This window comes from Molothrus aeneus, chromosome 3, assembly GCF_037042795.1.
Source record: "Molothrus aeneus isolate 106 chromosome 3, BPBGC_Maene_1.0, whole genome shotgun sequence".
Lineage (NCBI taxonomy): Eukaryota > Metazoa > Chordata > Aves > Passeriformes > Icteridae > Molothrus > Molothrus aeneus.
In genome coordinates, this window is record NC_089648.1 from 109,878,801 (window position 1) to 109,899,017 (window position 20,217).

Consider the following 20,217-nt stretch of genomic DNA (forward strand, 5'->3'; position numbering starts at 1 on the left):
CAGAGCGATGGGGAGCGCCTGGAAAACCCTCGGCTCCACTTTTTTTTTTCCCCCGGAGCGGTCCCGCGTGGGCGCAAGCCTTCCAGCCAAAACCAAAACACCACCAGCGATGCGATTTTTTTCCTCCGACCCCCCCCCCACCTCTCTTCCCCACCGCCCACCTTCCCCACCTTCAAGCAGGTCCCGCCGCCTCTTGCAGACCCCGAGCAACAAGTCCGGGTCCCTCCGGAGGGGAAATTTAGCTCCCGCCTGGATTTAGCTGCTCCCACCGGGCTCCATCCATCACCTCCCGCCCCCCCACCCCCCCGCCCTCCACCATCAGGCTGGGCTGTTTAAAACCCTCGCTCAGTCTCCTCCTCCCTCCCCTCCCGCCCTCCCCTTCCAACAACCCCGGGGGAGCAGGGGGAGATGCTGCCGGGATGGGATGCGGGATGCGGCGGCGGCGGCCGGGCCGGGACCCCCCCGGGCGGGGAGATAAGGAGGTTAGAGAAGGGGGGGGGAGGTGAAAGGAAGGGGGACACAGCCGGGAAGGTGAGAGACAGCGATGCTCTCTCCTGTGGCCCGCAGCAAAAACCTTTGTCCCGCAGGTACGATCGGTGCTTTAAGCTGTTAATGGCCCCCGGGGCCGGAGTTTGATGTGGGCGGCGGGAGGGCTGGGGTGGGGGGGAGTTAAATTAGGGAAAAGTAGGGGGGGAAAGAGGGAAAGGAGGAAGGATGGCTCGCCCATCCCACCCCTCGCCTGCTCCACGCGTGTCCGCACCCCCTAAAGCCCGGCCAGACGGGACCGAGGGGACTTCAAGGAGAGGGAGGGACATTACCCGTTGCAGCCCCATTAGTGCTGCCCAAAGTGGGGAGCCGAGCCCAGGCAGCGCCCACAAAACTCCCTTTTCCAGGTGTTTTCTATCCCTCTCCCCCGTTTTTCCCGTGTGGGGTGACCCACTGGGGACTGGGAATGCCGTAGGTCTGGGTGGGGAGGAACATCCCAGAGTCGTGGGACAAGGTGGGGGAAAGGGGTGCTTTACCTCATGTTGGGTTGGTTTGGAATTTGGGGGATTTTGGGGGAATTTGGAGTGGGGTTGGGCCTTGGGATGCCACTGGGGCCTTGTGCGTGGCTTGCAATGGCAAGACCCCAAAACCCACTTGTGGAAAGGGGTCAGGGTGAAACCCCTTTCCCAAGGAGGGTCCGGGAGGGGGGTGTGAGATGAGTTGAGATGTGAAATTCTCTACAAATCATGGAGGGAGCCTCTTGGACGGGGCTTGGAACAACCCAATCTGGTGGAAAGTGTTCCTTCCCAGGGCAGGGGGGTCGGAACCGGGTGAGCCTTTAGGTATTTTTTAACCCAAACCATTCTGGAATTGTAGGATTCCATGAAAACCACCTCACACCGGGAGAAGAGCTGGATGGGGCACGGGGTAGGGGGAATTACGGCCGGAGAGTTGGCTCTTGGGACTGCTTCAGGTTTAACCAACAGATTCCCCCGGCTGAACCCCTCCGCTGGGCTGAATTTAGCTGCAGAAGAGATAACCAGCAGATAAGGGCTGATACCCTGGGAGGACAGAGGGAGACGGGCAGGCGGCCGAGGAAGGGGAGAGAAGCCGGAGGCAGCGCTGGGAAGGGGTAAGGATGGAAGCGAGCCGGGAAGAAGGGGCTTTAAGGGAGATCCGTGTCCCCCAGACCCCCAGGGAATGGTTGGCGTGTAACCAGCCTAGGATGGAGCTTTTCCACAGGATTCCCTAACGAGGAGCAGGATTCACAGGAGGGGAACAAGGAGCAAGTTCCCCCTCTTGCTTTACAAATAGCAGTGGTGATAATTAAAAAAATTAACCAAAAAAAAAAATTAGCAAAATCGAGTCCGAGGAGACAATAGGAGGAGGCTTTCGAGGAGGTCGCTGGGGTCCCGGCGTGACAGCGAGGAAGAGGAGCGAGGGGACAGAGAAGCGCTACCCACCTTCAGTGCTGGGGGGGCGCAGGGGTGGAGGGGGGCGAGGCCGAGGGGCGGGAACCCCCTCCCCTCGCTGTGGGGCAGGCAGAGGGCTCAGAGATGCCCCCGGCTCCTGCTTCCTTGGGGGGTGGGGAATTAGGGGCAGCGCTGCCCCCCTCCAGGCTCCCCAGTATGGCCAGGCTGCCCAGTCCCACTCGCTGACTGGTTTTCCCACGTCACGTGGAAGTGGGCGGCGATGGGAGGGAAGGGGGGGTGAAGGGGGTGGCCGGTATCTGTTGCACCATCAGCCGGGCGCCAGGTTTCATGGCTGTGGAGGAGAGAAGGAAAAAAAAAAAAGAACAAAAACCAAAAACAAACAAAAAAAAAGGAATAAAATAAAATAACGAAATCAAACCAGCCCCATGGGCATGGCCCCACCAGCTGGGCAGCCTCGCGTCCCTGCGCGCCTCAGGGATGCCCGTGCCTGATTCCCAGAAAAATCGGGGATTTTTTCTGAGGGGTACGGACATCCCCCCCAGCCCCCAAATCCCGCTGGAGTCAACCCCCTTCGTTGGCGATATTGCTCAAGGGAGATTTTTCCGTGCTTCTGCCCCAAATCGCGATCCCAAATTGTAGAGAGGGGAGGTGGCAGCTGCTCTCCTCTATGTTCCAGCCAGTTTTGGGGTGCTCCCTCCAAACTGGACACCCCTTTCCTGTCCCTCCATGCTCTGATGGGTTTAAGGTTAATGATGAAGTGCAGCGGGGGTGCTGCACCCCTCTGCAATTTGGGGTCCCAGCCCCACGTGGAGTTCAACCCCACATCCACAGCCCCCCCTCCCCAGGGGCTCCTTTCGCCCTCTCCAGACATCCGGGGGTCCCACTGCCCTGTTTCCCGGGGATAACTCTCACACCGTTAACATTTCCCACACTCCGGAGCTTCCCGTGGAAATTTGGGGTTCCTACCCTAAGTCTGTGTGTGTGTGGGGGGGGAGATGTCAGCGGATTTTGGTGCTTGGAAATAAAAATATTGAATTAAAATTTCAAATCTCCGTATGAAAGACACGGGATGGGGGGGAAGAGGGAATGGGGAAATCGATTTATTGAAGGGGGATGGAAGGTGAGGAGAGCACTTGGGGGGTGCTTCAGGGTTGGGAATGAATCCCCGGGGATGTGGGCTCCTCTCATCCTCTGCCCTCACGTTATTCTGCAATACCCAGGGGGCACAGGGACTCCCCAAATCGCCAAAAATGAGAAAACGCAGCTGGAGATAACCCCAAATATCGGGATGAAAATATTTATAGTCCCGTATAGAAATCAAATTATAGGCACAGAAATGCATAAGAATTTAACATCAGCAACAGTGTCTCTGTGCATATTTGTAATTTCAGCACACGGGGGTAAATATGTAATTAATAAGAGGTGTGTAATTTTATGCAGATCTATAGAAAAATTAAGTGTAAACGGGACTTAATATATGTTATAATTCACAGGAATGTGTGTTACATGCAAACATAGGTGTACTGTCATACCAAAATAATTTATTGTTTATAATTTATAACGCCCTGTGGTATTGTTTTTGTATATATGTAAATTATGAAATATATTAAAAATAGACATATGACGTATAAACTACAATGTTTAATAACTCATATATAATATATAAACATGTAAATGCGTATATTTAAAAATATATATAAAAATACACTTATGAACACTAGCAGGGAATGAAAAGAGAATTAAATATATTGATGTCTCTTTTGATACCCGTTCTCCGAAGCAGTGCCTATTCAGATGTGCCAGGTTCGGGACACTCATCTTTCCTTCCTTTGCAAAATCCCTGACGGTTTTCTCTCCCAAAGCAGAGATTTCCTAAAGATTCGTTGAATTCCTACAGAAAGCAAGCTCTTTCCTTACTAAATAAGAAATAAAAACATTTTTTAAAAACTCACAAAAAGCGAAAATGCAATTTAAACTGATTAAACCCGCCCAAGCAGCAAAGCAGCAATACCAGGAGCAGAGAAGATTTCAAGGACGTGTTTTGGCTTTGCTACTTGCAGGAAAAAAGGTACGAAAGCAATTCCCATGGGTTGTTTCCCGTGCGTGCGGCCGGATCCAGCCTCTTTCTGTTTTTTCGGGGAATTATCGGTCGGCGGAGCCGGGAATCGCGGGAACTCTCATCCCGAAATTCGGAGAGGTGAGGAACTGCACCGAGCCCAGCCTGGCGTGACCCAACAGCATTTAGGACACAATTTCTCCTGGAAAAAGCAGATGGGACACAGCAAAGAGCAGCGACAAAAAACAAACAAACAAACAAAAAAACCCAAATAAAACCAAAACAAAAAAAACCCCAAAAAACTCCCCAAAAAAACCGAAAACAAAAAAAACCCTAAACCAAACCCAAAATCTGTTCTGCACGCGGCGGAGCTTATTTTTTACCTTGCGATTAACGAAATCTGTATGAAAATAACCCAGGGGAGCAAATTTTGGCCTTGCTCCTCTCCTTTCAAGCCTCCAGTTCTGCCCCAGCCAGGAAAAAAATCTATACGATGCCTATTTTTTAAGGTTTTTTTGTTTTGCTTTTTTTTTTTGTTTTCCCGTATCAAACTTAGTTCCACCGTGGTTTTAGAGTTAAAGCTCCCGGTCTGATGCATGAGGGAAAAAAACCAAACTTCTCCTCCAAAAAAAACCAACCAAACAAACAAAAAAAATCACTCAAAACCACCTTAGGAACTGGAGGGGGGCAGGGGGCAGAGGGGAAGAGGGGAGAAAATTAATTTAAATTTTTATCTGTGCTAAAAGTTGAAATTTTAAAACAATCATGAAGAAAAGTGGTTAAAAATAAGGGGAAAAAACCACGGGGGAAATGTGATTTTAGCAGAGCAAAAGGGATAAATGGGTCCGGCGGCTTCTGCCTATTGGACATTTGGGATTATTTGGGTTTTTTATTAGTATTACGTTAATTCTTTTATTTATTCCTTGCTTTGGCTGCAGCCGGGAAGGGTCTGGAGGAGGGGGCTGGGGAGAATCTGAGAGTTACAGACTCTGGGAGAGGATCGGCCACCCCGGGACAGCGGAGAGGGGAAAAATCGGCTCCAAAAAATCCCGTGCTGGGATGGCATCTGCGGGCGGTATGGATCAGCTGTAGGTATCTATCTATAGGTATCGATAGGTATCTATCCGTAGGTATCTATCTGTGGGTGTCTCTAGGCTGTCCCTGGCTTGTGTTAGAGCAGCCGGTGCCACTGGGAAGGGAAAGTGGGGGCAAGGCACGGCTGTACCCCCGAATTTTTGGGGCTGTGCGGCAGGACCGGGGTGGTTTGGGAGTCAGGGATGGCCGGGAGTGGGGGACGAGGCTCCCTGCGAGCCAGGAGACGTCTCGGGACGGCATCGCCTCCTCCCGCCCCCGTCCCACCCGTCTGGGGGGGCTGGGGATGGACAGGGGGGTGCTGCCCCTCCAGCCCTCTCCAGATCCAGCAAAAGGGGGGAAATGCCGAGCGCCAGCCCCTCCTGGAGCTGTGCGGGGGGACGGATGGATCCCCCACCCTCCTGAGGGGCAGATCCTGGACCCTCCTCTCTGGGGAGCCTTGGAGTCCCCTCTCTGGGACCCCTCCGCGCCCCCCTGCCCGCAGACACCTCTCAGGACACCCCAGCGCAAGGAAAATCCACGGGACGCTGTGGAGAGCTCAGCTGGAAGGACAGAGGGACAGCCCCGCACAGGGGGACCCCGCTGTGGCTGCCACCCCCGCCCCGGCTGAACCGAAGCTCTTTCAGAGACATTTTCCCAAACAAACGTCACGTCTGTTTACGGCACGGCAGTGGTCCCAAAATGCCACCAAACCCCTCCACCTCCTCCTCCCCCATCCCAAAGGCCAGGTACTGCCCTTCGCAGGAGGGTGGCCGAGCATCATCGCGGCTCAGCGGAGCTTCGGGGGAATTTCTAAATCTTTTCTGACGACTCCCTCTACCCTCTATGCTATATTATCGCTTTTTCCTGTTTTTCCCCCCCTTTTTTTACCCCCAGTAGAAATAAGAAATAAGTACAGGTGACTTCCTCAGGGACAAATTTCTGGGATGCAGAGGTGCGTGGAGCAGCGATCCGTGCTCTGGTGCAGCAGGAGGGGAGAGGCTGAGAAGTGAGAGTCAGTGCTGTGGAAATCGGGGGACAGACAAAATCCAAAATCCACCTGGAACGGGGATTTTTAGGAAACGGGGATCTCTAGGATACGGGAAGCACAGGACTTGTGATGCCCTGCGTGTCTGTGCCCCTGTGTGTGCGTGGGGGGCGCAGATGTGTCCCCGAGAACACTGAAAATTCACCGTGGATCAGTGCGCTGCATTCCCGTCAGTTTTACTGCCAAAACCGAGTGAATTGAGCCTAAAACGTCAGGGCTTTGAATTTCCCAGTCTGGGATTCTCTGGATTGGTGGCGAGACGTGAAAGCCCAGCTCAGAGGGACCTTCCCCGCGGGGACAGGGGCTGTGCCACGGCGCTGTGCGTGGCATCTGCGGACACACGTCAGCCGCGGATGGGGGATCCCCCGGGGCCACCAGCACGGGGAAACATCACCTGCGGTGTCGGGGAACCCTCTGGGGACGAAGGGCGAGCGTCACCCCCCAGCCGGGCTCCTGTCGCCCACTCGCAGCGCCCTGCACACGCGTGGTTTCTGCTGTCATCATTGTCACCGCCCTTTGACGCAGTGACAGCGAAACCACCCGTGCGGAGCGCACCTGCTGTGACATCCCGGCTGCCGGGCACTGACCGGCCCCGGCAGAGACCCGCGGGTCTGGCAGGAGCAGCAGCGGTGATGAAAAACCCCTTCCCGTTCCTGGGGAGGCTGGAAAAGGCTCCTGCGTCAGGCGGGGAAGGCTGCTGTGCCTGGAAGTGCCTGGGATGGAGCCCTGGGAATGCCGAATCCCAGCCAGCATCACCACCCATCATCTAGCCATAAATCCATTTATCCATCATTTATCTATATCCATTTATCCATCATCTATCCATAAATCCATTTATCCATTATCTATATATCTCTATATCCATCATCTATGCATATATCCCTATATCCATCATCTATCCATACATCCATTTATCCATCATCTATCCATATATCCCTATATCCATCATCTATCCATATATCTCTATATCCCTATATCCCTAATCTGTCCGTATATCCATTTATTCATCATCTATTCATATATCCATTTGTCTATCATTTATCTCTATATCCCTATATCCCTAATCTATCTGTATATCCATTTATTAATTATCTCTCCATACTTCCGTTTATCCATCATTTATCTATATATCCCTATATCCATCATCTAGCCATATATCCCTATATCCATACATCTCTGTAACTCATTCCTACGTCTTATTTGCTTTTTTGTACCCATCTGCCTTGCCAGAACATCCATTTTTTCATCCATCTATTTATCCACGTGTCTGTATCTCTCTCACCAATGTGTTTTATGTTCCTACTCGCCTGTACCACTCACTGAGTGCCCTTACCTGTCACTGTGGGGTCCCCTACACCCCTGCACCCCCCTTCCAGCTCCCTTGATCCCCTCAATCTGCCCCACTGGGATGTTCGTAGCCCCTCACAATGATGCTGCGTCTATCCCAAACCCATGGCGGGAATGCCGGGATCCCTGGATAATCCTGTGGGGTTGCTGCAGCCTGACCCCCGTGAGGTTCTGCACCCCGACTTCTCTCCCCAGATACATCCCGGCTTCACGGCGCTGCCTCCAACCCCACCTTGGGGGCTCTCCCTGCTCGCAGCCCGCGCTCCGGGCCGTGCCAAGCCGTGCCGTGCCGGCGGCGGTGCCGTCGGGGCGGCGGGGCCGGGGCTGTCAGCCCCTATTGATGAGGTGTGGGCTGACGGCGGCGAGCGGCGGCCGCCGGCTCCGCTCCAGACTCCCCGGCGCTGGGGTCAGTGCCCCGGGCAGCGCCGCCGGGAAGGGAAGGGAAAGCAAGGGAAGGGAAGGGCTGCAGGGCCGGAGCCCGATGCCCCTGCGCTCCCTCCGATGCCCCTGCGCTCCCTCCGAGCATCGCGCACCCCATGCCGGGAGATGCAGCGCCGAGGTTGGATGTGGTGATGGAAAAATAAAAAAAAAGCCAGTCCTGACCCAAATCTTATGCCCTCTGGGTGAGGAAAGAGGTTTTGTGGCTAAGTTCTTTCTGCACTGAAAAAAAATTGTTTCTTTCTCTGCACCGATGGTTGTTGAATTGCACAGTGGTTGAATTAATTCATTTATTCTGGAGAGGAAAGCAAAAATAAAAGAGGTAGATTTCACATAAAATTAAAGCCACAAAGCCAGAATAGTTTTTCACGCCAAAAAGTCCAAGCACTGAATTTCCAAGCCCAAATCCATGTGAAATGCGCTCACATGAGCAAAGGACAAGCAGGCAGTGCTGGCGGGACTGAGTGGTAAAGCAGGAGGATGATTTGACCTTGGACAAGATGCCAGTCCAAAAAAACCAAAATATTGACAATTTTAAAAGGAAAGTTTGAAAAAAAAAGGTGGAAAAAATGTCTGGTCTTTTCCATAAAGGAAAAAATTCCCTGGTGCAGGGTGAATTTGTAACCTGAGGTTGGCAACGTCCTCCAGCAAGGGACACTGGAGACAGATGGGAATTTCTGGGAATCTTCCTCTCTTCACCTAGATTTGCAAATGGTTGAATTTCCTGAGAAGATGAATTCCCTGAACTTTGGACACTGAGCTGGAATTCAGCCTCTCCCAGATCCCCTCAACTTTGCAAAGGAAAGGAGGACTCAAAGGGCTGCCCAGCCCTGGCACAGCTGCCCAGGACAGTGGTGGCATCTCCATCCCAGGAGGGATTTAAAAGGTGTGTGGGTGGGGAACTCTGGGACAGGGTTCAGTGGTGGCCTTGGCAGTTTTGGGGGAGTGGTTGGACTCAGTGATCTTAGAGGGCTTTTCCGACCTAAGCAATTCCATGGATCTGTTAAGTGATGCCAGAGTTCCTTCAGATTATATTTAATTTCCACGTCATCTACACAACAATTTCTGGAGCTGAGGCAGCAACTTGGGATTTTTTTTCATTTCCTAGTTAACATCCACCCACTTTTCCAGAAATATCCCACCAAAATCCCCTTTGCACTGCTGTTCTCCAGCCAAGTGAACATTGCAGCCCTCCCCAGCATCACTCAGGGCAGCAGGAATTCAGACTATGCCACTGGGATTCTTATGGCTGCACAAATAAAGATCCCAGTTTCCTTCTACCATCAGGAATATCCTGCTCCTTCTTCTTCTCTTTTGGGTTTGTGAAGAAAAATACCACTGGTGTAATATTTTTGATGCACCAGTGCTACCAGAGAGAAGCAGAGTTGACGCTCCCTTAAATCTGCTGAGATCCAGTCTGCCTTTGGCTTTTGGACCCATCCTGCAGCTTCACACCCACCTAGGAATGCTGTCCAGGATGGGAAACCCTGGGTGAAGCTGGCATTTTGTCATCCATGGGGAAAAGCAAGAAAATACACCGCAGGCTGTCATGTGTAAAAGGCACAATGACATGAAAGTTCATTTTATCAGAAAATGATAATAACATCAGGCAAAACTCCAGTGCAGTATATGGGGAAAGAATACTCAGGCATGTTGCCAAATTTATGTGTAATTATCCCTCGTTCTTGGATCATTATTGTAGTGTTGATATAATTAATAAACTGTGGTATCTGTTGGGCAGCTGATGCACCTCTGAGTTTTCATGCACTGAACAAGTCAGGAATGATGTGATTCCAAGACTTGCAGCACAGCAGGAGAGAGGTGGAATCCCAGACAATGGTTTAAATTTAGGAGGGTTTTGGTTCAAATAAACAAAAATTCCATCAAACCAATCAGAGACAGGAGGATTTTGGGCTTGAATGTGTAGTTCTGGCTCTTGTACAAAATCAGGGAATCATGGAAAGGTTTGGACTGGGAGGGACCTTAAAGATCATCCAGTTCCACACCCTGGCCATGGGCAGGTACACCTTCCACTGTCCCAGGCTGCTCCAAACCCCGTCCAGCCTGGCCTTGGACACTTCCAGGGATCCAGAGACAACCACAGCTTCTCTGGGCAACCTGTGCCAGGGCCTCACCACCCTCCTAGCCAAAAATTCGTTCCCAATATCCCATCTATCCCTGCCTGGCAGTGGGAAGCCATTCCCTGTGTCCTGTCCTTCCATCCCTTGTCCCAAGTCCCTCTCCAGCTCTCCTGGAGCTGCTTTAGCTTCTGGAAGGTGTTCTAAGATCTCCCCAGAGAATTCCTTTCTCCAGAAATTGTCTTTTGGCTTGCATGACAGAGCAACTTGGGCTTGGCTCCATCCTGTCCTACCCACCAGGGACAAGGTGGACAAAGCAGATTTGGTTCAGTGCAGAAAGGCAAAGACACCTCAAAGGGGCAGCTCTTTCCATGGGCTGGAGAAATGTCCCTGCAGTGTCACCCTCGCTGGCAGCCAGGAGATAAATGAAGGGTGGCTGCTGGGCTCTGCAGTGATAACTGATCCTGAGCTTGCCTTTGCCACAAAACCATGGAATCGCAGAATGGTTTGGGTTGGAAGGGGACTTACAGATCATCTGTATCTCCCTGGGAGTCACTCCTTGCTGTGTGACACCAAAATCGGGCTGGATCCTACAATTTTCTTATTTCCTTTTTATTTTCTCTTTTCCAAAGGATCCCATGGCACTTTATAAAAATTACCACGTGAAGCCTCCCAACAGCACTGCAGGGTGGGTGGATCTTATTATCTGGGAAGACAAGGGGAAGGGGGATTAAAGGCCTTGTGGGGGACAGCAGATCCAGGACAGGACCTGTCCCTCCCAGAGCACTTAGTCCCGTGCCTTTTCGCAGGATTATGGACTTTTGGCAGAACAGCTGTGAAATCTCACTGTAATTCCAGCAGGACACTGGAGGCATTGGAGCATATTCCAGTTGTTAGCACCCAAAGATACCTAAACCTGCATGGATAAATGGTTGCAGGCATCCCACAGAGGGCTCCTTCCCAAAATGTCTGCTCTTGCTGAAAGAAGTAGAACTCATTAAGGAACACCTTTTTTTTTGGGGGGGGGTTTGGTTGTTGTTGTTGTTGTTGTTGTTGTTGTTGTTGTTGTTGTTGTTGTTGTTGTTTTTAGTGGAAAATCCTCCCAAAATCAAAGAAAATGTTATTTGTGTTCCATCTGGAAGAGCTGGAAATACAAAAGCACAAACTGGAATGCTCAATATTGGTTGTTTCTGGCTGGACAAAATTCCAAAGTTTAATAGTTGGGTTTTTAAAATTTTCTTTTTAATTTAATTGAATTTTACTTTCACTTTGGGCTTTTTTTGTTTGGTTTGCTTGTTTTAAGAAAATTCTAAGACCCTTCTGGATGAATTGCTGTTTCAACTCAATAAAAAGAAAAGCTGGGCTTGAACTGCTCTAAGGAAGAAGTTTAAATGTCTCTAATAATTTTACTAATTATAGATGAAAAAATCTGAATTCTTCTGCTTGTTGTTTTGGGGGAGGGTGGTTTGTAGAGAGAATAAAGAACATTTTCAGAATTCAACCTTAAAAAAGCCTTGACTGTTCACAGTGTGCAGTGGGAAAACCACATCAGGGGCAAAAGTTGTTACATTTTATATAATTTCAAGCAAAACCAAAATACACAAAGGGAAAAAAAAGCCAAAAAACAACGGGGCTGTTTGTGTTTAACTCTTTCTTCCTCGCTTTTCCTCTTACATGGAAAATTAAAAATATGAAAATCACAGACCTCCACTACAAACACCGGGATATATAAAAAGTCCCCAATGCTTTTTTTTTTATTTTGGCATCACATTCCTGTTTCTACCATCACCCCTTGCAGATATTTCTTGTACTCACCTCTTCTTTGAGCAAATCCCAGCATCACAGAGGGGTCGCATTGTTCCTTGAGGTTGCAGGCAAGGAACTCTTAGGAAGAACAGGGGATTTGCTCCCTGGAAGTGTCCAAGGCCAGGTTGGGGCCTGGAGAAGCCTGGGATGGTGGAAGGTGTCCCTGCCCATGGCTGGGGTGGGACTGAATGAATTTTGAGGTCCCTTCCAACCCAGACCATTCTATGATTTCATGGCTCTGTGGTTCTTGGATTTCCACATTTCATATCCCATTTGGATCAAATCACAGGGGTTTTTTTATGACACCCCAGAATCCTCCATTTCCCAGTGGTTGGTTGTGTGAAGAACATCTTTGGGCCTCATCTGCACCTGCCTCATTTCCTGCCCTTTGTCTGTCCGTGGGATTTCATCACCAGATCAGAGGTGATGGGAGTTACATTTCCATGAGTTCACATCAGAGGATCACGGAATCACAGGATCATTCAGGCTGGAAAAGACCTCCAAGACCATCAAGTCCAACCTGTGACTGATCCCCACCTTGTCAGCAGCCCAGAGCACTGAGTGCCACATCCAGTCATTCCTTGGGTTGTCCAAGGATTGTCCCTCTCCCCCAGTTACTGACAATGATTTGGACACCACTGGGAAGCATCTGAAGAGGGTCCAGCTGAGCCTCCAGGGCAGAACCTTTTGTGAAATGCTCTTCGTCTCCTTCCCTTGTAGTTGACCACCAATATTGACCATGTGGTGAAAACATCTTCGGTTGGTGATGGGACATTTTTTTTTGCAATTCTGGGCCAATTTCATTTTGGGTTAAAAAAGGAAGGAAAATGTATATAGATTTTTTCCTTTTTTTTTTTTTCTGATTTCTCTTTCCCCCTTCTCTGATTTTTTTTTTCTCTCTGCTGCTGGTTTGATGCTGGAGGCCAAATGCCTTATACTGACATTTGTGAAAGAAATAAAAGAGAATTATTTAAGGGAGAACTCTTCCCTTCAGATTTGGCCTCTCTTTGAGCCTGGATCATCAAGAGCTTTTATTTTTACTTTTTTGTTCTTTCTTCTTTTCCACCCCATTGTTGTCCTCTCAGGTGGGTCCTGATCTGATCAAAGTCTCCTCATACGTCCTTATCTCCTCCCCAGTGACTGGAAGAGGGCTGCCGGGCAAATAAAGCTTAGAAAATGGTCACATCTTTAAAAAGATATCGGGAATTTAGATGGAAAAGTGTCTCTGGCCAAGGCTTCTGTGTTCAACTGCCAGCACAAAAACACCCTGAGTTGGTGCAGTGCTGTTGGAAGAGAAGGATGTCCTTAAACTTTGGGGATTCCCAGATCACTTTTAATTGTCCTGGGATTCTGCAGAGGCCACATCACCCTTTTTGGGACCTCAGCTGTCCATCTGCTCAAATAAAGGTAAAAAAGCCCCATGGGGTTAAGCCTCGACTGCGACGTGCTCTCCACATCGTCAGGATCTGGGGTGGCACGAGCCCAGGGGGACATTGAGGACATTTATCCCCACACCCAGCCCACAGACAAGGCAGGAGGGATTTGGCCACACAAACAGAGATTTATCCATTGATCAAAAAGGTCCTGAACGGGATTAGGGATAAGTCTATCAGCAGAGAGGGTTTGGTGTCCAAGCGTGGGGGGCTGATGCCGCTGCGCTGATGAGTTGATAGCCTTGACCAGAGGAGTTATCAGGGCTGGGGACAATGCAGGACATGAGCAAACACTGGGCAGTGGCACCTCAAGAAAGACTCTGGGAGTCACTGGGGTGATGTTATCTCACAGGGCAGACCCTGGGAGCCTCTTTCCCCTAAAAAGAGGGATCAGTGACTGCGGCAACCTTCGGACATGAAAGACTGAGGGTGCAATGTGAGAGTGTTTGGGCAGCAATGCTGGGAAATCAGTGGGCAGAGCAGAAGTCTTGCACTCTCTCATGAAGAGAAATCATCAGTTCTCAGCCCATCTTGCAGAGAAACACAGAATTTTTAGGTTTGGAAGAGACCTCTGGAGATCATTAGTCCAACACCCAGCCAGGGCAGGGTCACCTGGAGCAGGCAACACAGGAACGTGACCAGAGAGGGAGAGTCCACACCCTCTTTGGGCAGCGGTTTCTGTGCTCTCCCACCCTCAACATGAAGAATTTCTTCCTCATATTGAGATGGAACTTCTTGTATTTTAGTTTATGGCCACTGCTTCTTTTAAACTTGTACATATCTGGGCTAGAGAAGGGCTGTTGGAAAAGAGTCTCTGTGTTATCTGTCTGTAGCCTGCCCTTTAAAAATGACGTTGGGTGAATTTGCTGGCTGCACGTCCCTCCAGATGAGATTTGCATTGAGTGATTCATTCAAGCCAGGCTTGGCAGAGGGGTGGAGATGTGTAGGTAAGAGCAGAAATAAGCACTGGCTATCAGGGTTCACAGACTGGCTGAAGACAGCTCAAATCTGTAGAAAATCACAGCATTTTATTCCTGCCTTTCCCAAATGAGATCCCAGAGCCCAGACAGCCCCTGAAAAGTTCACACCTTTAAATGTTCTCATCAGAGGAGAAACAAATGTCCAGAAACTTGGCAGTAATTGGATCACCAAGTGCAAGCTCCCGTGATTAGATCAGGAGTCCTCTGCCAGGGTTTTACTGAATCACAAGAAAGGATCAAACGGCTGGAAGAGGGAGCAGCTCTTCATTTAAACTTCATTAATTTCCCGTCCTCTTGGCAGAGCCCTTGAAATGCAGAGGTGGCTTCTAGCAGCACACTCTATTGCTGGAGCAAGAAAAAACCTTCGTAATCCACAGGATGGGAAGAAGCAAAGTCCAGGCTCCAGCTGTCTGGGATAAGCCTTGTCTAAAGAAAATATGTAGCTGGCTTCTGTATTTTTATTCAGGCCCATGTGATGAAGTAGAAGAAATGAAATTTTATTTTCTAATAAAAGAATCTATGGTTGTTCAGGAAAGTTCTAAAGATCTCTAGTTTATGCTGTGCTGGATGGAGGACTTTGAGCCCTCATACCTGTTCTTGGAAGGATATTTGTGTAGGGGTTAGGCCACAAATTTCCTGCTGAAAGAAGAACTTTACTAAGCAAATACCAGGAATCCAGAGGTTTATCCCTGCTCAGCTGTCACTGAAGTGATGCTTGTGATGATCCAACATGGGACTCATGCACACTTGGGTGGCACTGACCAAAGTGCCCAAAATCTGATCCATCTGAACTTTGAAGAGGTCCAAGTCCTGATGTAGCTGCAGGGATGCTCACCTGATCCCAGGACCCCTAAAAATGTCCTTTGGATGACCCAATTTGTAGGGACTGGCTATCCAAACCTGGAGCAGGAGACACCAGAAATGTCCTGGGCTGTGGATGCCCCATCCCTGGAAGTGTTCAAGGCCATTTTGGGTGGAGCTCTGAGGAACCTGGAAGGTGGAAGTGTGGAAGGTGTCCCTGCTCCTGGCAGGAGATTGGAACAAAATGATCTTTAAGCTCTTTTCCAGTCCAACCTATTCCATGATTCTACTCAAAATGGTGTAGCTTCCCCAGAAGGGTATTCTGGTTTTCCAGAGCTTTTCATAACCTCAGGTGAGCACCCTTTCCAATGAGGAAGGTGTTTTATTTTTTCCCTAGAAGAAAACCCCCTAAAATCCCATCAATTTTGGTTTGCAAGCAGAAAGTAAGGGAGTTGCTATCAGCAAGAAAGTTCATTCATCTTAAAAGAGAAGGACATTCCAGCCAAATTATATAATGAAAGAGGTGATAAAACCCACCTGCTTTTTGACTCCAGGTTTCTGTTGCTTTTTAAATCAGACCAGTGTATTAAAGATATTCAGCCTTTTTCTTTTTTTTATTTTTTGCGTGTGGACTTTTTGGGCCAGATCTGTATCTGTTCCAAGTGGGAAGAGGCATGTCCATCCAGCAGCCATCATTTCATCATGTTGTACATCCCTTTTCACTGCAGTCTCAGGGGAAGCAGATTTCTCTTGGGTTTTATGGGGGGGGGGGGTAATCAAAGCAGGATACTTTCCCAAAATTTGTCAAGAGATGAGGGAAGAGGCTGGGAGGACAAGCAGAATATCCAATCACTCCATTCCCTGTGTCCTGTCCCTCCATTCCTTGTTCCAAGTCCCTCTCCAGATCTCCTGGAGCCCCTTTAGGCTCTGGAAGGGGCTCTGAGCTCTCCCCAGGGCCTTCTCTTCCAAAGATTGCTGCAATTCCCAGCTGACCACAGAGCAGGGCCCTTCCTGGAAGGATGCCCAAATCCAGTGAGAAAGGACCCATTTTGGGCTTTTTTTTTTCTGTTTGATGTTGCCAGAGACAGCAGGATGCTGCAGGGAGTTGGGCTGTCAGTGCCCTGAATTATAAATATAAAAATTTATATATTTATATATATATATAAATATAAAAAAAACCCCTGCATGTGAGCAAAATGGAGAGTGGCTAATTTGGTTTCAAGGGCTCTAAACACCTCTGTGCTTGGAAGTGTGCTGGGAATTTAGGGAACAGAGATATCACAGGGTGGAAATGTGGCCCTGATAAAGCTGGGCTGAGTGAGAAGTGCAGCTCTTGGCAGAGCCAACTCCATTGCAAAGTCTGGGACACTCAAACACAGAGGGTGGCAGAGGCTTGGTACAAGGGAGGGCTTAGAGAAAAATTGGATAAAACTCAAACACAGTGGGACAAGTGGTTCTTAGCATTGCTTCACCATGGCATGAAGAGGATCAGCTGGAAGCAGTTTGGTGCTGGACCAACAAATCCTGCTCCCTTAAAGCTGACAAACTCTGTAACCAAGGCAGAGACTTTGCTGAGAAAGAGGTAAAACCTCTAAGAAGTCCCTTCACACCCAAATTATTTTGTGATTTTATGGAAATAAGTGAAGGGACTTGCCCAGGGCTAAGCATTGAGTCAGTGGTGGAGTCAGGGAGGGGGCTGAGGTGTCTCAGCTCCTGCTGGTTGTACTCACCTGGCTCAGGACCCAGAAAGGAGTAGTGACAATAAATAATGAGCAGGATTGATTTTTTTTTTTCTCTTTCCCTTTTCATGGCACCCTTGGAGACTCACACAACTGAATATACCTGGATCTTTTAATTAAAGGATGGTCCCTGCTCCAAGGAGACAATTTCACTGGGGTTTGTAGGAGATTTTGGGAGATCCCCCTAGGGAAAAAAAATAAATATATATATATTCAGGAAATGGATCTACTTTGTGGCTTTTCCATTGCTGTTCCCTTTGTATGGTTGTGTTGAGCATAACAGGCTGGTTTTTAACAAATCTTCCAGGCATTTGATGTGAGCCCAGGGGAAAAGTGGGAAGGAGAGCTGTAAAATGGCAAGCCCAGGCTGTCTCTGCTCCCAGCCTTTCCTCAGAGTTAGATAAGAGCAGCAGCAGATAAGAGGAAAAGCAGGTCTTTAATTCAGTCAGAATTTCACTTAGTGTGAAGGAAAGCATCTAATAGGAGAATTAGACTAAGCCAGGAAATTGCCTCTTAAACCTGAGCTCTCCTGTGCTGGCACAGTCAGCATTTTATATAAATACATATCTACACATCTGCCTTTCTCAGAACCACCATAAAACCCTGCTCTTAGCAAAGTGGCTGAGAAATTCTTTTAAACTCATAAACCCAAGCCAACACAGCCTTTTCAACCACATGGGCTGGAGCATTTTTCCAGGTTTCTCCCAGTTTCAAATATTCCCAGCCTCCGAGGGCACCTGAAGCCAACAGAGCCATGATCTCCCCTTGCCCAGAGGTGCCCACCCAACCCATTTTCAGCTCCAGGTGTGGCCACAATGGTGTTTCAAGTGATGCATACCCCAAATGAGGAGGCACCACCAAGGCTTTGCACTGAGCAGAAGCTTTTGGGGAGGCTGAGGAGGGATCAGGCTTTGAGTCTGACTCTTGTTGGAGACCTGGATACCACATCAGGGAAGAAGAAGGCCGCATCTGCTCTGCCTCTGCTCTCATTTTTCCAGCCCTGAGTGTTTGCTGGCAGACAACAACATTTCTTCCATGTGGGCAGTGGTGTAGGATTGACACAGGGATGTCAGTGGGGTTTGGGGACATTTGCCATGAAGGTGGAGTGTGAAGAAAAACATCTAATAGGGGAATTAGACTAAGCCAGGAAATTGCCTCTTAAACTTGCATATTAACATATTAAATATGCATTTTGTATAAATGCATGTCTACACATCTGCCTTTCTCAGTACTGCCATAAAATCCTGCACAGCACAAGGAATATCCCTGGGGTTTTGGGAGATCTACCATGAAGGATCAGCAGAAGGAATATCCCTGGGATTTGGGGACATCTGCCATGAGCAGCCCATTCATGGCAAGGAGGTGATGCCACATCAAGAGGATAATTTGGTTTAATAAAAAACCTTTGGGTGTTCCTGTATTGTCCCAGCTCAGAGCTGGCAAATTGCTCCAATTCATTTTTGGATTTGAGGAGGGAGATATATCCAAATATCCATTCCCATATGCCATATCCATATCCCTTGGGGGTCTTCCCAGTGTGCATCTCACTGGGATGTGGTTTCCTGACTCCTCCACCAGCAGCTGCTGAGAGGACCTTGCAGCTTTGTGTCACTTAAGCCAGGGAGATCAGAATTGCGGCAGGCTGGTATTTAAACCTGGCCAAATTCCACTCTGTTTCTCCATTTCAGGTTCCTGAGCTCAGCTCTCCTGAAGATGTCAGGCAGAAAGAAAACCCTGGGTCGTTCGTCATCCAAAATGAGTGGGTTTGATTAGTGATTTACGTTTAATTTCTTTAATCCTCTGGTCCTCAGAGGCTCCGATTCAGGCTGATTGTGGTCTTTCCTTCCTTGTTTTTTTTTGTTTCAAGTTATTCTTGCTATGGAAGTCCAGGTGCTTTTAGAAGTAAAGCAGTTTTCTCCTGGGGCACTGACATCTCATAAAGGTAGCAGGAGCTACAATCTCTCCTTTGAGAAGTCCTGGCTTGTGGAAGCCATCAAATCCTTTATTGGGTTCTGTTTCTGGTTTGATTTTAGGCTGCAAACTTCTCAAGATTTGAGTTGTCTTAGTATCCCTATCATCTACTGCAAAGGAGTCCTGGTATGCTGAGGGGCAGAGATTGCTGCAGTCATACAAACTTTAGGAATATTTATTTTGTACCATAAACATGAAATATTGCTCACTAAGGTAAACAATTATATCAGAAAAATAAGAATATGGTAGCACATCTTTGGTAGAACACACAGAGAGGTGCCAAGGGTTGTGCTGAACCAGAAGTGGGGATTTGGGGTTTAAATGGGGATTTTAATTCTGTCATTTTTTCTGGTCACTGTTTGAATGCTCATGGACTTTTAGCATCCCCAGCATCCTGTGGATGAGACTGAAAGCACCCAGGGCAGCTTCTTGCAACACCTGGGGCCAGTGCAGAAGCAGGAGGCATTCTCTGAGCACCTAGCAAGGAAAGGTAAAGTGGAGCTGGCTGTGAGCTGATGCCGAGATAGCAGCTCGGTATCTGCACAGGTAACACCCAATTACAACAGAACTATGTTGACTTACACTTTCTGTTATCAGAAGAATCAGGTATTCATGTAAATCACAAAAGAGTTTGATGGATGCCAGTTCACTCTGAGCCCCACACCAAGGAACAAGAGCCTAGTTAAACCAAATGTATGTTGCCCTTATCTTTAAGCTGTGACTATTGCTATGAAATAAAAAACTATAAAAGAAAAGTGCCTTATCATGAGGGTTTTAATTCCTTAAAGTCCCCCAGGGGCTGTTCCTGTGCTGGAATCAGCCCCTTGGGACCACTTTCTGAACCCCACAGAAGTCATTTTCCTGCAGACAGATGATCTTTCCTTATCACACATTGTCTTGGCAATAAAAAAAGTCTCTTTCTGAAGATGCATGTTTAGACTGAGCCGGGAGGAGAAACAAAAGGAAAAGAAGGGGCAGCTAAATTGGTCTTAATTCTGATGCTGGCCTAAAAGTAAACAATGAGGTCTAGGGACAATCTTCATTGGAGCCTCCTGGGCCTGGAAGCGTAGCAAGGAAAGCACATGTGGCCAGGACAGCCCAGCTGGAGACTTGTTCTGAGCCCAGTCTGATGGCCATGGCTAATCAGCCTCTCTTATCACATTTACTGGGAGATGGGTGATGCCAATAAAACCAAGTCAGGCTGAGCACACTTAGAAGAGCCCAAGAGCTGGTTGTTAATGGATGCCTGTGGCTCATGGAAAGCCAGCTGGCCCCTCTGCTCTCCTGCCTGGGCACTGGTGGGACCACAGATTTGGGTTATTCCTAAGTTTCCTTTGGAAATCCTGAGCTGTGTCAGGAATGATGGGCAGGATCCACACGTTTTTATTGATATTTAATTACATTACAATGTGTCCAGTTGCTGTGTTTGAGATCCAGGCTTTATTAACATGGCAGCTGGGATCTCCAAGGGTGACAATGAAATCAAGCTGGTGCTTTGCACTAGGGTTAAGCTGAGCCCTGACTTTGCCA